Here is a 19,177-nt window from a genome sequence, read left to right on the forward strand (position 1 = left end):
TATGAAGTTAGCTTTGTCCGCTTTTTAACTCGTCTCGTGCTGTAAAATGAGTTGAAACTTTATAAGAGATATTTTGGCACGTTATCATGAGATTGTTTAGCCAACGTGGGTTGGCGTGTCAGGGCGTTTAGCTCTTACTAAGATTTTTTTTTTTGCAGATATTTTGTGGCGCATAGATTTTAAGAGTTACGATTTCATGAATAAGGCACAATGAGGCGTCACTTAAGCAGATGTTTTTTGTTCTTTTCGTTTTGTTTGCTGGGGTTCGTCCATAGAAATGCTAATTTAAATGATAAATCGGAAAAAAAAAAATAGAATGGGAAAGGGATGAGAAACAAAGCATTTTAGAACTAGTAAGTGGTTATGGGATTAGAAAGAAGACGAAAATAAAGAGAAGAAACCATAATCGAAGTAAAGACAACGAGAAAAAGTAGAAAATGGGCGTGATGAAAGAACAAAAAAGGGTCACCCGCAGTGTAAGTGTGTTCCTTGTTAAGCAAAAAAGAAATCATACCTTCAATATCCACGGGAGTAATGAACAAGAAATCAATGAAGGATATCGTGCAATAACTCATGATCCTCACTCACATGTTGATCAACCTTCTAATTAGTGATTTTCATCACACTTATTGTGTTCAAATAGACAAAGCTTGACAACACAACTAAGAACCCAAAATTCCTTGCCCCAAACATAATTTTTGCTCAAAAATAGCAAAAGCAGACTCTATTTTTTTTAATTTTAACTATTTCATTGCTACTTCCGTACAAACAGAAACGTCATCTACTTCTTTTATTTCAGCTATTTCATAGTTACTTCCTTACAAATAAAAAAACTCTTACCAGCACCCATGGGCACTGTTACAAAACCCATTCATAAATTCAATTAAATGAATAATAACTGTTCTTCTTCGATATTAACATTAGAAATGCAATTAAACCAACTCTATAAGAAAGTGAGTCAGCGGTCAGTATGGGTACGAGGACAATGTCAAGGACTTTATAGCAAGTCATCTAATTTAGGGGTCTTTTTCGCTAATATGCTTTGAAGGGGCCATATTAGAGGGGCAAAAACCCCCCATCAAATAACTACAGTTAAATTGCATTTAAATGACCTATAATTCCACCAACATTGCACTTAAGTGACCTTTATTTTAAAACTGACCAAATAAATACCCCAAAGTATTTAAATGTTACCGATCACTATCCCAAAGTTAAAAAATCCCTAATGGTGTTGACATTTCTCTGTGTCCAAGAATGTCATATAATACAAAGTACTAAAGTGTAACTTTTAAAAAAATTGAAACATTAAGTAAACAAAAGGGCACCAAAGTGTGATAATTTGAAGCTTTAGGCATTTATCTGTAACATTTAAATACTACGAGGCATTTATTTGCTCGGTTTGAAAATAGCGGTCACTTAATTACAGCATTGATGAAATTATAGGGCATTTAAGTACAATTTAGCCAATAACCACAGACTCTAGTGATACCATCAAGAGGATAGCCATAGATGCCTGTCACGAGAATCAAACGGATGAAAATTCTACTAACTGGCGATGCCGTTACAAGATAGCATCCATAAATACGGGACCAGCTTTGTTTTCGAAGGCTTACAGCACAAAATAGACATCATAGGACTGTGCTTGCCGAGATGAGAAGCACTAGTCAAAATGTGAACTCTTCAGGCAGCTCCTGAAACTTACTAGATAAAAAACTCCTGTACTTCCCCTTGAGATCTCTAACTGCAATGATAATTTAGGATTTGTTGTATCACAAGAAATAAATAATTTGGACGGAAAAAAAGGTTAGCCGGAAATTCATTACCTTTGGAATCAACAATCCCTGTTTTGCCCTCTGGCGCTTTATCGGATAAAGTGACTGAAGCAAGTCTAATAATCTCCTCACCTATAATTCCAATAGAGAAAGTATAATAACAGTCAAGGTACTTCAAGGTTGCATAAAGGAAACTAAATACGAAGGACAGCACTCCATCTTACCAGTTATATGCTTTCCACCACTGTTAACATTGATCAAGAAGGACGAGATCTCATTATTCTTTAACTAACAAATAAAGATGGAAATTAATCATGAGCGAGGTATGATAGTCAAGAAGATATTATCGTTAATGAGGGGTTATCAAGGAATCACAAGAAGTTTTTAATACGTACATGTGACAATAGGGCAATGGCAAGTGCTAGCGGATCAAGAGGCGAAGGACCTCTGCTGAAAGCAGGCAAGAATTTTCCATCCTGATAGCCTGCCAAAAAGTGATAAGCGGCTTGTCCTGGAGACAGCTTCGATACCAATGGAATTGCACCGGTGCTGCAATTTGGAAAAAGCCGTTGGTAAAATGTCAGAAGTTCACCAGCAACTAAAAGCAATAATAGAGGATGTGAACGCAAATTAAAGCCATCTCAAACCCCAAACTTTGATTTCATGAACGAAGCACTAAGAGAGTGATCTTAAGACAAAGAACTTTGATTTCTGAATTTATTTCACCTGTCAGCGGAAGCAATGATCACAGAAGCAGGTTTCTTTAGCAGCTTTTTTGCAGGACATGGCCGGCCACCTCAAGGTGGCTCGGCTCATGCCGAGCCACCAAGAGGTGGCTCGGCCGGCCACCTTGGTGGCTCGGCCACCGAGCCACCTCTTGGTGGCTCGGTGGTGGCCGAGCCACCTTGGTGGCCGCCGAGCCACCAAGGAGGTGGCTCGGCCTCCGAGCCACCATTTGGTGGCTCGGAGGTGGCCGAGCCACCCCAAGGTGGCTCGGCCACCGAGCCACCTAGGTGGCTCGGCCGAGCCACCACTTGGTGGCTCGGCCACCGAGCCTCCTTGGTGGCTCGGTGAGCCGACCTCCAGGTGTTTGTCGTTTTGCCTCTTTGTGCCCGTTTTCCGGTTTTGTAGTTGATAGGTTCGGATTCGATTTGCTGATCTGATTTGGCAGTAAATCCGGATCCCGATTAGGCAGTAAATCCGCTTCTGAGTTGGAGTCCGAAACCGATCTTGATTCGATCGTCATTCGTCCGAGTATGCCTTTGGTTGGATGACTCGTTGACTCTTCGAACACTTGGCTTGATCCCGCACGCGAATGGACGTATTCCGTTGCTTGCGTGCGATTAGTCAATCTCGTCGTCTCGTTGGTTTGTCGGTTTGTGCCGAGCTGAGCTAAGGGACCTATAAGCAATTTTATATGCCTACAGATACCCCCTCCAAAGTATTTCAGTCTCGTTCTTTTATAGAAGAGTCTGGAATACTTTGGATATGATTGTCCCCACCTTCAGTCGGTGTAATGGGACCTTGGAATGACTTGTGTTCTTGATTCCTTCAATCCTTCAGGCTATTCGGTGCTTTGTCGAATGTCTGTAAGGGTTCCGGTGCTGCATTTATTGTCTGACCGTTTGTCGGAAATTTTGAACCTTGAAGTCGATTCCTGATTTTTGATCTTCAGCTCGTAGAATTGACCATCGATTGCTGGCGTCGAGTTTTTATGTGCAACGCGTTGTCCGGCGTTGTGTTGTTGAGTTATCCTTAAGAATATTTTTTAGAAAAATACTCTCCAGAAACTTCTCAACCAAAATTAGGGAACAGTTTATACTCATATACCTTATTGGAGTAAGAAGCAGTTTATACTCGTATACTTTTCGGAGTATTGATTCTTTCATTGCAACGCATTGATAGGCGTTGACCTAGGGTTACGCGTTGTCCGGCGTTGACCCTGGGGTTTTGACCGTCGTACGTTGACCTTTTTGCTTGCAACGCGTTGACTGGCGTTGACCTAGGGTTATGCGTTGACCGGCGTTAACCCTAGGGTTTCGAACGTCGTACGTTGAATTTTTGCTCGCAACGCGTTGACTGGCGTTGACCTAAGGTTACGCGTTGTCCGGCGTTGACCCTGGGGTTTTGACCGTCGTACGTTGACCTTTTGATCGCAACGCGTTGACTGGCGTTGACCTAAGGTTACGCGTTGTCTGGCGTAGACCTTAGGGTTTTGAACGTCGTATGTTGCTCAGGTCACGAGACCAACTAAAGAAGCTGATGCGTCAGTGACTTTCGTATTTATAGGATTTTTGGCAAATCCTCAGCCATCAACGGGTTTGATGCGCCTTTACCGACTACCGTTTGAGTCGGGCTAGCATGCGGATTGTTTTAAGTCCGTTCCGCATGTGACGTTATGCTAAAAGAGTTAACTCTTTTAGTGCTACGATATTGAATACGTAGACTTCGTCTTTCTCCTGTGAAAAGACTAAACAGCAACGTGTATCAGACGTTGACTTAGGATTTTTGGCAAATCCTCAGCCCTCAACGGATTTGTCATGCTTTTACCGATTACCGTTTGAATCGGGCTTACATGCGGATTGTCTTAAGTCCGTTCCGCATGTGACGTTGTGCTAAAGGAATGAACTCCCTTAGACTTGATGCTACGACTTCGAATACGTAGACTTCGTCTTTCTCACGGGAATAGACTACCCGGCGACGCGTGTTAGGCGTTGACTTTAGGATTTTTGGCTAACCCCAAGCCTTTAACGGATTTGATTAGCCTTTACCGACTACCGTTTGAGTCGGGCTAGCATGCGGATTGTCTAAATCCGTTCCGCATGTAACGTTGTGCTAAGAGAGTGAATTCTCTTAGACTTTGTGCTATGATGTTGAATACATAGGCTTTACCATTGTTATGGGAATAGGCTACCCAGCAACGTGTATTAGACGTTGACTTATCCCTACTTAGGCTTCGGGATAAAAATACCCCAGACTGGTATTCTGGTGTCTTTTTCAATCGGTAAAAGACTAAACCGGCGACGCGTGTTAGGCGTCGGCATATCCTTTCTTAGGATTCAGGATGAAATTCCCCATGCGTGTAAGGCATGGATTTTGGTGTTATTAATAACAACCTGCCACAATGTTGAATATGTGGACGGATGTTCTTTTCAACGGTTAAGAACTAACCGGCAGCGCGGGTTAGGCGCAGACTTATCCTTGCTTAGGTTTCAGGATAGAATACCCCAGAATCGAACTCTGGTGTCTTTTTGTGCGGAAAAAGACTAAACCGGCAGCGCGTGTTAGGCGCAGACTTATCCCTGCTTAGGATTCGGGATAAACTTCCTAGTACCTGTGAGGCACAAATTTTGGGATTTGAAAAAGGTGGTGTCTTCTCTTGGGGCAAAGACGAACCCGAAATGGGGGAAGAATTTTTATATTCTATCTCCCGACAATGAAGAAGAAGAATTTTATATTCCATCTTCAACTGGAAAGGAGACTCGAGGTGGGATCTCCACCTCCAGAATCCGGAAAGGTGAAACTGAGAGTGGGATCTCCACTCCGAGAATCGAAAAGATTCGGATAACCCTAACTGTCGGAAGGTTTGATTACCGAACTAAAGATGAATTTCTCGTTTATCGAGAGTGAATTGCGGTTTTGGTCCTAACTGTAGGAAGGTTTGACCAAGCAGGAGTTTGAGATGACCCTAACTGTAGGAAGGTTTGATCACTCGATTTGAAAGTGGACCTCTCGTTCATTGGAGGAATCGAGAGGGGATTTTGACTGTGGTCCTAACTGTAAGAAGGTTTGACCAAGTGGGTGTTTTGAGACAATCCTAACTGTAGGAAGGTTTGATCGCTCAATTTGTGGACCTCTCGTTCATTGGGGGAATCGAGAGGGGATTTTGACTGTGGTCCTAACTGTAAGAAGGTTTGACCAAGTGGGTGTTTTGAGACAATCCTAACTGTAGGAAGGTTTGATCGCTCAATTTGTGGACCTCTCGTTCATTGGGGGAATCGAGAGGGGATTTTGACTGTGGTCCTAACTGTAAGAAGGTTTGACCAAGTGGGTGTTTTGAGACAATCCTAACTGTAGGAAGGTTTGATCGCTCAATTTGTGGACCTCTCGTTCATTGGGGGAATCGAGAGGGGATTTTGACTGTGGTCCTAACTGTAAGAAGGTTTGACCAAGTGGGTACTTTACGTCCAGACTCTAACAGAGAGAGTGTTGAGTGCACAGACACGGTGAGAATTTGAATGGGAGTTCTTATTCATTACATTGCTGTGGTTTTGGGAACTTCCCGTTACATAAATCGTCCACCCCCAGTTTCCTCTGCGGAACTGGTTCGGACATTATTATCAGTTAACTAACCGGGTTATCCTTAAGAATATTAGCTTAATATTCTCCAGGAACTTCCCGTCAAAAGTGGGGAAACAGTTTAGACTCATATACCTATTGGAGTATCAGGGAGTAGTTTAACCTCTTATACCGGTCGGAGGATTGAGAAACAGTTTATACTCGTATACTCTTTGGAGTTTTGCCGTTCTTATTTGGCTTACCTTAGCGTTATGACGCCGGCTTCAACCAAGGTCTGAATGCTATTCTTGAGAGCAAAGCAATCCTTGGTGGGATGAACGACCCTCCTGTGGTATGCACAGTACTTTGGGTCCGTAGTGTTGTCAGCTTCCTCCTGATTTGTGATAGGTGGTAGCTTGATCTTGTTACCTTCAAGGAGGGATTCGAAGATGGCTGGAACGTCTTCGTCCTTGAAAGAGTACTCTTTTTGGAGTCTCGGACCCGAAGTCTTTTGCTGCCTTCGGGATTGCTGTTGTGACGCTTGATTAGCACCACCAGTAGCTGCAGGTGTTTTGCCCTTACCACGAGAGGCGAAATTTGAGTCCAGCGGATTAACCGTCGGTTGGTTCCTCTCGGCCTTCTTCCTTCTAAGGAATCGCTCAGCCTGCTCCCCTCGGACCTTCAGATCCTTCCAAGTGTCAGACGGTGCTGTTCCCATTGCTTCCAACACGTCCAACGCAAGGTTGTTGTGGCAAGTTTGGAGGATGAATTCCTCTGTGATCGGGTCCCGGCAATTCATCGCCTTGTTCCGGAACCTTTTGACGAAGGTGTCGACTAACTCCCCGTCCTTCTGCTTCTCATCGAGCAATGATCCGATAGATATCTCGGTGTCGTCGTCGAAGAAGTTAGCGAGGAATTTTGTCTCTATGTCGTCCTAGCTATTTACGCTTCCTGGCTTGAGGCGGCGATACCAATCGAAGGCGGCTCCGCGAAGAGTGCCGACGAATGACCGCACCATCAGAGGCTCATTGCCGGAAATAATACCCAGGTGCGATTTGAAATAAATCAAATGCTGAGTGGGGGAACCCTTCCCATCGAACGGCGTGAAGTTGATTAGATTGAACTTCGCCGGATATGGGATCGATTCCCACTCTCTTGGGTATGGACAGGGAATGCCTGTTTTCTTCGTCTCTTGAGCGGAGATCAATGTGTTGATTTTGCTCTCGAGGTTTTTGATCTTCAAGTCTTCACTTGTATCTTCGTTGGCATCCTCGTTACCACCCCCTGCATTGACGGGAGGGTTATTGGCATTGTGAGCTTCATCCCTATCCGTGTGCTCCTCTTCCTGAACAACCTGGTTACGGTGGCTTGGTTCACCTCGCTGGTTCGTCAGTGCCTGAATTTGTTGCTCATGCATCTCTCTCATAGTCTGCATGGCCATCTGCATCTCGAACCTAAAGCTTTCCTGTTGTTTGGCTATGGCATCTTCGAGCATCTTGGCCACTTGTTCCGCGCTTATCATCAGTGACTCACGGGGTTCCCCCTCACTGGACACTGTATTATCTGATGCGATTGCGGAGCAGGTATCCGACTCTTCACCTTCTGAAGGTACTCTTGTCCGAACCCTACCATAAGTTCCTCGTGCGATTGCTCCAGACTGCAGACGGGTTAGACGCCGGGATGCTTTCAGAATCGACTCGAAATCATCCCGTGCCGATGTCCCCTTGCTGGTCATATTGGTGGTGACCCTCGGAAATTCTCCGTCTTCAACCATCCTTCTTCTTCGTTGGGAACGCCTAGGCCTTGGTTTTGGCGTCTCCGCTCTAAGTCTCTCAAAAACTGAAACTCTTTCGGGGACTGCCTTAATACAGTTGCATTCAGACAATACCGCCCGAATGAGTTTGGAACAGGGGCATTGAGTTTCCTGTTCTCGGGGAATCCTCTTCCTGGTTCTATTCGTACCCCCAGCACGATAGTACAACTCGTCATTTTGACAGTCGGAGTAACCTATCATGTGCGGGCACGACTTCTCAGGTATAACACTATCACTATCAGATAATAATGTTTCCATCTGAGGTTGGATTGCCTTCTTTGGGTTTTCAAAAGTTACACGCCTCGAAACGTGCCTTTGTGGGCGCGAGTCTTCAGCGTGCTCTTGGACTTCGATGCGCAAGTTGGTGAGCGCAGCTGCCTTGAGTTCTTTGTTATACTGGAGGTGACGGCGACCCCCAGCGTGTTGAGTCGTTCTGGGCTTCTTCATCGGGCCCAAACGCTCGTGAACTGGAGCTTTGCCTCTCTCGTCGGGAATTGGACCGAGGCGCTCCAAGACTGGCTTTCTCCTTCGGGAGGATTCTGCATGATCTCCCGGAGTAGCTATGGGAATTCTCAGCGACTTAGCTTGGTTCGCCGAAGGTTGAATTTTGGTTGGAGGCTGCAGTTGCTGCTTTTTGGTCTGAACCGCCGCTTCAGACTTCGATCTCCAAACTTTGCGAGTTGGTGGTGGCTTCTTGGCTACCTCTTTCTGCAGCTTTCTATGGACTTCTTCAGCTTGAGCCCATGCCTGCGCTGATAGTGCGCGGCGCTTGCGAATGCGCTCCTCCAGCGTCGATCGATTCCGTTTGACACGGACCCATTCCATTGTTGGCGGCTTAGAGGAACCACCATTCGTTGATTGTTGAGGCTGCTTGCCTCTTTTGTTCTTCAGATCCACGTTGTAGCGGATCCCGTCAACTGACTCCATGGCCTTTGCGAATCGTTTCGCAAGGCGTTGACGTTGCCTTTGGCGGGCTCTCTTCGAGAGAGTCACCACGCCCCCTGCGGCAGAAGGGTTGGCCAGAGCAGATCTGACCTGGTTGGAAACTGGAGGAATCTCACCCGATGCGACTTTGGCATCAAACGGGGCGAGATCTTCGTTGGTGGCTTCGACTTCTTCATACCAACGAACCTTTCTCCTGGAGGAGAACTTCTGGGATTTCTTGGACTTGCGGAGGGAGGTAGATCCGGACGAGGACACGTCTCGTCAACGATCGTCGGCTCCCACTGTGGTCGCCAGATTGTTCGCGGGAAAAATCGTTGCTTTCTTCATCATTGATTCCATTGCAAATTCTTGTAATAGTTTATCGATTACAAAGATCTGGTCTTTTTTAGATCCGGTTACAAAGAAAATCAAATAACACAATAAATAAAGAAAATTACAACTTTTTCCTTCTTTGTCGAACGAATCGCAAGATCCTGTTTTGCGGTCTCTTGCTTTGTGTGGGTTCTTTGCCTGCGCTGGGGTTTATCCGTGGACCACCGCGAGATCTAGATCCGATCAGATCTGAGCAGTACGACGGGTATTATTCCACAAAGGAAATAATAGCCGGGGAGGATTGATTCACCAAGGAAACAATCGTCCAAGTCTCGGGATCTAAGACCAAGCTTAGATCCGGAGTACGTCTGCGTAGATCTGAGATCCGGTCCTCTCGAACACCTGCCTTTTTTGGCGTTGACAATCGCTGAGCACCAGATCTGGAAGAGTGAGTCCCCGAAGTCCCAAAGCTCCAATCTTTTTTAAGTTTCGAGTCTTGAATCCGGCAGAGCTTCGCCTCCAAAATTTCCAACCCTTGAACAAATGAACCAAGTGGCCTATTTATAGGCACCCTTTACTGTGCCCGCGCACGGAACAGTGTCGGCCGGCCTTGGCCGAGCCACCTTGAGGTGGCTCGGCTTGGGCCGAGCCACCTGAAGTTGGCTCGGCTTCGGCCGAGCCCCTCTAGGTGGTGGTTTTGGTGTTTTCCGCCTTTGGTTCTGTCCGTGATTCGGTTGATCCAGACTCTGATTTGATTCCTGATTTGGCAGTAAGTCGGATTCCTGATTTGGCAGTAAATCCACTTCTGAGTTCGAGTCCGAAACCGATCTTGATTCGATCGTGATTCGTTCGAGTATGCCCTTGGTTGGATGACTCGTTGACTCTTCGAACACTTGGCTTGATCCCGCACGCGAATGGACGTATTCCGTTGCTTTCGTGCGATTAGTCAATCTCGTTGCCTCGTTGGTTTGTCGGTTATGCCGAGCTGAGCTAAGGGACCTATAAGCAATTTTATATGCCTACAGCTGGGGCTCTGCATGAGTGGCCCTGCGAGTGCGAGGTCTACCACGTCCTGCCATCCCTCTGTTCATAAGAAAATAAGAGTTTATGAGTCAAAATAGACCTTCATAAATAACGTATCACAATACATTTTTCACAGCATATAGTATTTACACAAATACTTTAAATTTATACAAAATAGTTGTCATAAAAAAATTCTCAAATTTTGAGATATACGCATATATCGTCCTCACTCATACTAGGAATTCCTTACGAACTCTATACATGAATCCTAAGAAACTCTATCATAGTTCCACGACTCGACATAGGATGATCCTAAGGATATTAGAACTAGAGCTCTGATACCAACTGTGACGCCCCTGGGTTCACACAAGGATGCAGTCCAAGGTGAAACCAAGAATGTCAAACCTGCCATGCACCACACCGTGCAATAACATATTTCACCATCACAATTAACATCTGTCTAGTAGAGTCAACATCTGGGTTAAGTACAAAACAGGCACAAGATAATACAAGATGTACTGATGAAATGATAGTAGTAGTCACATAAATATCTCATCATCCAACATACAGAAATACATAGTCATGATCTGAGTAGATAAACTGAATACTCAATAAGTCTCAAATGTCTGACAAGAGGAAATAAGGCACACCGCCTTTACAACTTCTAGAATAAGACTCTCAAATACCTAAACAAAAGTCTACTGTGGAACTCCAAAAGAAAATATATCTAAGTAAACAGCTGAAGCTAAAATGCCTCGCCATCAACCTGCGACTCTCCGGGCTCCTGGCTCGTTACCTGAAAGGGGGAGGGACAACGAGCGTCAAAGCGCTAGCGAGTAACATCACAACCAACCCTAAGGGAACAGGGCTCGTTGTATAAGAAAGTATAGTTATTATATAAGAGATCTAAAATCATTGATCTTACTATAGAGGGTTTTAGTATTTAGAAATTTACAACACGAGCATAGGTACGTCGAGCGAAATAATCCAAATAAGGAAACCCTCATGTATATACCTTGTATCTCCAATGGTAAATCTCTAAACACCAAACCCGAGGTTCTAGTACAGAAAACAATAATAAAAGAAATACCACTAATCTCAGAACATAAGTACAGTGCCAAGTCAAAATCTACATAACTCCCATGTCGTGATCTTCTGTGAGATAGTCATATGCAGAGTTAAGAACTATGTCCAAAACAAGAACTATATACTGTGATTTCCAAACTCTTGGAATAGGTGGCAGATGTCCAACACGAGGACTGAAATAGATTATAGTCCAACACGAGGACTAAAATAGATTATAGTCCAACACAAGGACTTCTATAGATTATAGTCCAACACGAGGACTGTAAAATTGTGCAACGGTCGCTGAGATATATAGAATAATCTACTTATACCAATCCATACTCAAATCAGTGTGATATATAGAATAATCTACTTATACCAATCCATACTCAAATCAGTGTGTAAGTCCCCAATTTATACCCTCAGGTCATCTATCATGCATGGACACATAGTAAGACTAAATACCATTGTCAGATAAACCAGGTAATCACTCGAACCTGAACGAACATTCAAGAATGCACAAAACATGGAAAAAGCAACAGAGAGAACGGCGGTCGACCGCACCGGTCGACCGCTCCCTGATACGTTATGTCGAGCGACCGCTGCGACCTCGCGGTCGACCGATGAGGCTCTGCGGTCGACCGCAGCTCCAAAACGAGCCCAGCGGTCGACTGCACCGGTCGACCGCCGAGCGGACAGAAACCCAAATCTGGGTTTCTGTCAGCTCGAAACCTGAAGCAAAATTTGACAAAATTTCTACAATAACAAGAGTTCTAAAGTTCTGGAAAAATATAACTAGTCTCAAGCATGAAATCCATATTCCCAATATTTCAAAATACATGAGAAACAAATTGGAAACGTTTTAAATGACAGTAAAACATGGTTAAGTTCTTGTTTAAGAAAACTCAGATCTAGATATTCATTAGACAAAACGTTGGTGAACTTTCATAAACTGAAATATCGATTCTTGCAATACCTAATGTAAAGAACTCATTTTTATATGAAAATACCTGTTGGGCTCTTCAAAAACTCATGAAAAATTGAAATAAAGCCATGGAAAATAGGGGTGAGGGATTGGACGAGATGATACTCGCCTTAGATGCTGACAACTGCTCTGGAGATGATCCTCCTTTGCTCAAATCTGCGAAAATCCCCTTGAGCTCCTCCAAACTCCTCAAATCACTAGGTCCAGCTAGGGTTTGAGAGAAGAGAAATGGGGGCTAGGGTTTTAGGTCTGAGGTGAAAATAGGAGCTCTCCTGGGTTAGAATAGTATAAGTACCAATTCCCTAACTCGACCCGAAACCCAAAAGACCAAAACAAAAACCCGTAAAACCCAAACCTGAAACTCTCTAAAACCACTGTTCGGTCGACCGATGCGGTCGACCGCCACGGTCGACCGCGTCGGTCGACCGCGCAGCGGTAAAATGCCTGCTGCTAGGCATTTTACATGCTGGCCTTAACATCGATTTCTCTCACTTATATACACCTGTTGGGTTTCCAAACACTGATAAATATATACATCTTATATATATATGGTTATTCATCATAAGAGAATTATTCACTATTAATAATTCACATATATTCATTATAGAATTTTCGGGGTTTTACATAAACATTATCAAATGAATTAATTATTACTTAACTCTATCAATTTGGCAAGTGACAGTATTTTTCTGATATTGATTTAAGAAAGAAAGAAGAGAAAGAAAGAAAAAGGAAAAAAATGGCATAAATGCAAATAAAAAGGTAAAATAAAGAGGAAAAAATAACTAATTCTCACCCCACACCTAAATTTTGCATTGTCATCAATGCAAACTCTATGATGTACAAAGTAATGTAGATAAGAAGTGAAGTTCTTACATTTGGTCAGCTGACTTAGAAGATAAAAATCTGCAATTACCTTTCGTTTGAGGATGATGAAATCAAAATTTTATTCTTTTTTTCAAATTTTTTCTTTTCTTTTTTTCTTTTTCTTTTTTCTTTTTTCTTTTTTTCAACTGAATAAGAAACTCTCAAATGAGAAAAAGAATAAACTTTTTTATTATTATGAAATAAAACAAAACAAACAATGTAGAATGAAAGGTTCAACATGAAGAGCTCGTATTCTACATTGAATCCTACCTTATTGCTAAAAATTCTCCACTGGATTTTAAATAAATTTAAAATGATATAATCAATGATGTGCTGAAATTCCAAGCATTCTGGGGTGTTCAATGATTTTTGCAGTAATGTAAGGTAGGTATTATTGGTGTCAAGTATTTGAATTTCTTATTGAACATAGACTCTTGATTTGTGAAGTTTTGTTTTCTAACAACCAATTTTTTTTTAACAACTTCCTCAACACCAAGATTCAAGGTTGAGATGTGAAAATTTGGTGGTTGTTTATTTTCTAAGAGTCTAAGTTCGTCAAGAAAGAGTTCTTCAAAAGTTGATTCAAAGATGCAAGTATTCAACATAGTTTCCTTATTCTTAAGGACCTGAACTGCTTTTTCTAATAACTCCAAACCCTCACCAAAAATTTACTCAAAACTCAAATCTGACTCTTCTTCTTCTTCTTCTTCTTCTGATCTTTCCTGAATGTAATTTATTTCTAGAGGCTGATTATTTGGTTAGTCCCCTAGATTGAAAATGTTAAGATCAGCAGTTAAATTCCCAAAGGATGACTTTATTTGATTAGTTCTATAGTTGATGAGAGCATTAGAAGTGGCTAAGAAAGATCATCCTAAGATGACAGGTGTCTGTCCTTTGGGATTAAGAACGGGTTGTGTTTTCAAGACTACAAAATCTACTAAAAAAATAAAAATCCCCAACTTTAATCAAAACATCCTCTATCTCACCTATGGGGACCTTGACAGATCTATCAGCTAACTGTAAGGTGCATCAGATTGGTTTCAGTTAACCTAAACCTAGTTGCTGGTAGGCTGAATACGGAAGCAAGTTGACATTGGCCCCTAAGTCTAAAAATGCCTTATCAATGTGAGTATTACCAATAACGTATGAAATGATGGGAGAACCTAGATCTTTTTCGTTTCAAAGGTATAGGCTTTGAGAGTATATCACTGATATTGGCTACCAAAAAGACTTTCTTCGGAACATTTATTCTTCTCTTCTTAGTGCACAACTCTTTCAAAAATTTTGCATAAGATGGGATTTGTTTAATTACATCTAAGATAGGAATATTGACCTTAATTTGTTTGAAAGTTTCTAGGATCTTTTCCTCCTGAGGGGAGCGTTTCCTAGGCCTAAGTCTATCTGGAAAGGGAGCAACTAGTCTAAACCTATCAAAAGCAGGCTTATGTTCGGGTTCTTAGTCATTTGAGTGGGGTAATTGTTGGATAGAGTCATCAGTAGAAGAAGAAGAAGGAATTTGTTCTGGATAAAGAGCTTGACTTGGAGGTTTTCTCACTTGATTATCGACCTGTTTCCCTAACCGTAATGAATGAATTGCATTCACTTGAGCTTCGTAGGATGAACTAGATCCTGTGTCCCTAGGGTTGACCATGAGTTGACTCGGAAATTTTTCTTTCTCTCTTTCACTCACGGTATTAGCTAGTTGACCAAGTTAGGTTTCTAATCTAGCTATCGCTTGAGTGTTGGTGTTGAGTATTTGTCTGGTTGATTGCATAAAGGAGTTCAAAGTGCTAGATGTTTGAGTCAACAAATTTGTGGTTCGCGTAGAGACATTAATTATGGTTTCCAAACCCTTTTTCAAGACATTAAGATGTTTATCATGGTCTGAATTGGGAGGAGTGTGAGTTACAGCTTGATGATGAGAAGACTGATTTTGATATGGCAGATTGGTTTGTTAAAAATTTGGGTAAGAAGTGAAAGGAACTGTGTTTCCCCTAGGAAATGGTTAATTTGAAGTAGAAATGAGATTTTGGTTTCTAGAGAGGTTTCCTTGATTCCATGCAAAATTAGGGTGATTTCTCCAATCCGGATTGTAAGTTGGAGAAAATGGATCATTCACAGAATACTAGAATACAGCGTTAACCTGTCCTAGTGGCTGATTATTCCCTAAGAGAGGACATTCTTCTAAAACATGGGATGGTAAAAAATAGTTGTGATAACCTGAGGTAGAAACTTGATTGATTTAAGCCAGGGCTCTTTTCTTAATTTCTGGGGCTTCTAACATGCGCATAATTGTAGCTATCTTAGCTTCAGATGCGATGTTCGACTCTAAGGAAAGACCATTTGACTTGGGTTGGGGAACTGATGACACTTGGTCATTACAGTGTTCCCATTACATGGTTTTCTCGGATAGACTCTCGAAAAAAATCCCAAGCTTTATCGGCATTTTTCCTCATGAAATCCCCTTGGCACATCGACTCTAAGGAAGTTTTTGAAGAATAATCCAATTCTTCATAAATGACTTGGCATAATCGCCACTTCTCAAGACCATGATGAGGACATTGGTTAAGAAGGTCTTTGAATCGGTCAAAATACTTCCAGAAAGGTTCTCCCGGGACAAATTTAAAATTCATGATGTTGTTCCTTAGCTTAACCATTTTATAGATCGGGAATATTTTTTTAAGAAATTCAATAATGAATTCATCCCAAGTTGAGATGGAATTTGTAGGTAAGCTATACTGCCATTTTTTTGTCTTGTCCTTAAGAACAAATGAAATAAATATGAGTTTGATCGCATCTACAGTTAATTCTCTCATTTTAATCATAATACATTCTCAAATTCTAAGATAAACATATAAGCATCTTTAGTTTCATTCCCCAGAAATTTAGGAAGCATGTTTATATAATACGGTCGAAGCTCAAAGTTAGTTCCATTTACCTCAGGGAGCCTAATACAAGATGTGATTGCATTCCTAGTGGGGTAACACATGTCTTGAAGAACCGGTGGATTATTGTAGGTTATTTCTTGAATTTGTTCAAAATGAATTAAACGATTTGTGTTGTCCCTAATTCACGTTCGCATACACTAAAACAATTTCCTTTTATACTTTTTTTAAGAAAAAAAAAGTTTATTTTTTTATGAGAAGAGAAAGGAGATAAAGGAAAAACCTAACTATAACAAATAAAAAATCAATTTTCAGTCACTCTAAACTCTAGGATTAAGCCTAACTCAGCTAGACCAGCTCCTAACCAAAAAATCCTTAAGTGAAAAGATCAAAGTTTTACTCGGTCAGTTAGACACGTAAGGATAGTACTTGAGGGAGATTAAAAATCAATTAAGTCTCTCGTTCCTTGTAGAGCACTTTACGTAGCCCCTAAACTTTATCTTAGACACCAACTAATCCAAAAAAACTTGAAGCGGTTCACTTAAGGATTTCATGTTCCTTAGTGAGCTCGAATCCTCAGGGCCAACGTCTAATGAGTTTTAAGAGGCTTGGGTTGTGTAGTGAGGAATTAGTGATTTTTAGGCTAAGGAAAGGGTGATGAAATCCTTACCTTATATTGATTAGGAGGTTTTGCCCTTAAGAATATTTTCAAGTGTGTGACAAATCAAGATGCTCAAATAACTTTGGTAAATTCCTACTAACTATATGCAATGCAACCCTATGAATTAAAAGCGACTACAAAAGGATGATAAAAAGAAAATCTTTGTTTTTTATTTTGGTTAACAATCAAACAAATGTGAGAAAAGAGCTCTTGTTTGAATTTATTATATTGTTAGTAATTATTCAAGTGGATGGTGAATTTTATTATGGTTGATAAAAATAAAATCTTTTTTATCCTATGTTCGCGGTGAATTGCCTTCATCGTTATCTCAAGTAATTGATTTTTTTATTACAAAAGATCCGGTCTTTTTTAGATCCGGTTACAACAAAATCAAAGAAAATAAAAAGATTACAACTTTCTCCTTTAGAACAATTCGCGAGCTCCTGTTTTGTAGTCGCTCGCTTGTGTGGGTTCTTTGCCGACGCCGGGGTTAATCCGTGGACCACCGCGCGATCTAGATCCGGTCGGATCTACATGATTCGACGGGTATTATTTCGCGAAGGAAATAATAGCCGGGGGGGATTAGTTCACCAAAGAAATAATCGCCCTTAATTCTCGGGATCAAAGGCCAAGCTTTGATCCGGAGTGTGATCTCGTGTAGATCTCAGATCTGATCTTTACCTCTCTCGAACTCCTGCCTTTTGTGACGTGGACGCTCGCCGAGAACCAGATCTGAATCTTCAAGTCTTCAAGTCTTCAAAACTCTGAGCTCAATCTTCAATTCGGCAGAGTTTTGGCTCTCCAAGTTCCAACCTTTCAAAAATAAGCCTACAGCCCTCTATTTATAGGCATTGAAAGCGGATCTGGGCCCAGATCTGGGCCCAGATCTGCTTTCAATGCCTATAAATAGAGGGCTGTAGGCTCATTTTTGAAGGGTTGGATTTTTTGGAGGCGAAGCCCTGCTGGATTGAAGACTCAGATCTAAAAAAATGTATTCCGTTGCTTGCGTGCGATTCGTTAACCTCGTCGCCTCGTTGGTTCGTCGGTTTGTGCCGAGCTATGCTAAGGGACCTATAAGCAATTTTATACGCCTATAGATACCCCCTCCAAGGTATTTCAGCCTCGTTCTTTTATAGAAGAGTCTGGAATACTTTGGATATGATTGTCCCAATCTTCAGTCGGTGTAACGGGACCTTGGAATGACTTCTGTTCTTGATTCCTTCAATTCTCCAGGCTATTCGGTGCTTTGTCGAATGTCTGTAAGAGTTCCGGTGCTGCATTTATTGTCTGACCATTGTCGGAATTTTAAACTTGAAGTCGATTCCTGATTTTCTAATCTTTAGCTGACCGTCGATTGTTGGCGTCGAGTCTTTATTTGCGACGCGTTGTCCGGCGTAGTTTTATTGAGTTATCCTTGAGAATATTTAGAAAAATATTCTCCAGGAACTTCTCAACTAAAATTAGGGAACAGTTTATACTCATATACCTTATTGGAGTATTTTCCGTGCCCGAATAAGCTGAACTGGTTTGATAATGAGCCAAAAAGGCAGTAATTAGGCTCAAAAAATCTTCTGATCTTTCCGAATATGTGGGAGAGGCAAGAATAAACCAAGGACTGAACCCTTGGTCGATTTGAAGTTGTTTCGATGCTCGATCCAGCTTCAACTTGAATTCTGGTTCAAAACGGGTCTGGTCCGGTTCAACTTGGTTTGGTCCAGTTCAATTAAGCTTGGTTCAACATTATAAAAGAGGGTTTTTCTCCTCATTAGGGCCGGCCCCCCTCTCTCCCTTCTTTTTTGAATTCTCTTCCCTCGAGCATCCGTTCTCCCTCAAAACTTCATAGTTGCATTAGATCTAGTCTTCCTTTGGATCTTTGACTGAGAAATCCCTCAAAACTTCCATATTTAGAATTTCTCTCAGGCCCCTCGAGCGCGTGGTCTGAGCCTCTTTCAAGATCTGATTTTTATTGGATCCACGAGCTTTTCCTCAGGTAAATCCTCAACTATTTTAGCATATTTTATGCTTGATTCAATTTATGAATTTGTGGGGTCGCATGCGAAGGTTAGGATTAAGATTTGGCGCTTCGAGCTCACCTTTCAGGGGGGAGAATTGCAAAAAAGGAGGAACTTTTTCTGGATCTGATTACTTAATTTATTTTGCAGGTCACCATATCTCGTATTGCGAGGGGTCAATCCTCTACCGCGTCGGCTGATGGCGCGCCTCCTTCTTATGCTGGTGAGCTATTTTGGAATTTTACAAATTAGTCCATTTTTTCTTGGAAATTTGCAAATTGGTCCTTTTCATCCCATTTTGTTCTCCTTGGTGAGGCAATCGGGAAGAGCCTTGATTCTCCTTGGCGAGGATCGACGCTTTAAAGATATGTTTTGCTTGGTCAAAACCATATCTCAATATAAAGGGGGCGTTTTGACGCTGCATTGTGCCTTATAAGGCAGGGATATATTGTCGATATACCCTATCTTATAAGTGCATGATGTGGCCAAATCGTCTCACCCTTTATAAGGCAGTGACTCTATCTTACCTATTCGTAGGATTAGTTCAACTTCCTTTTAT

At 41.9% G+C, this 19,177-nt stretch overlaps 1 long non-coding RNA gene across 1 annotated transcript; it reads right to left on the minus strand.

Moving 5' to 3' along the window:
* On the minus strand, positions 1,333 to 2,558 carry LOC109844881. The gene is made up of 5 exons (XR_002248155.1): positions 2,499 to 2,558; positions 2,168 to 2,321; positions 1,997 to 2,060; positions 1,824 to 1,904; positions 1,333 to 1,741 (listed from the first exon to the last, which is right to left on the minus strand). It is a non-coding gene; the product is annotated as an uncharacterized LOC109844881 (long non-coding RNA).

The sequence above is a fragment of the Asparagus officinalis genome, chromosome 6 (assembly GCF_001876935.1).
Source record: "Asparagus officinalis chromosome 6, Aspof.V1, whole genome shotgun sequence".
Classification (NCBI taxonomy): domain Eukaryota; kingdom Viridiplantae; phylum Streptophyta; class Magnoliopsida; order Asparagales; family Asparagaceae; genus Asparagus; species Asparagus officinalis.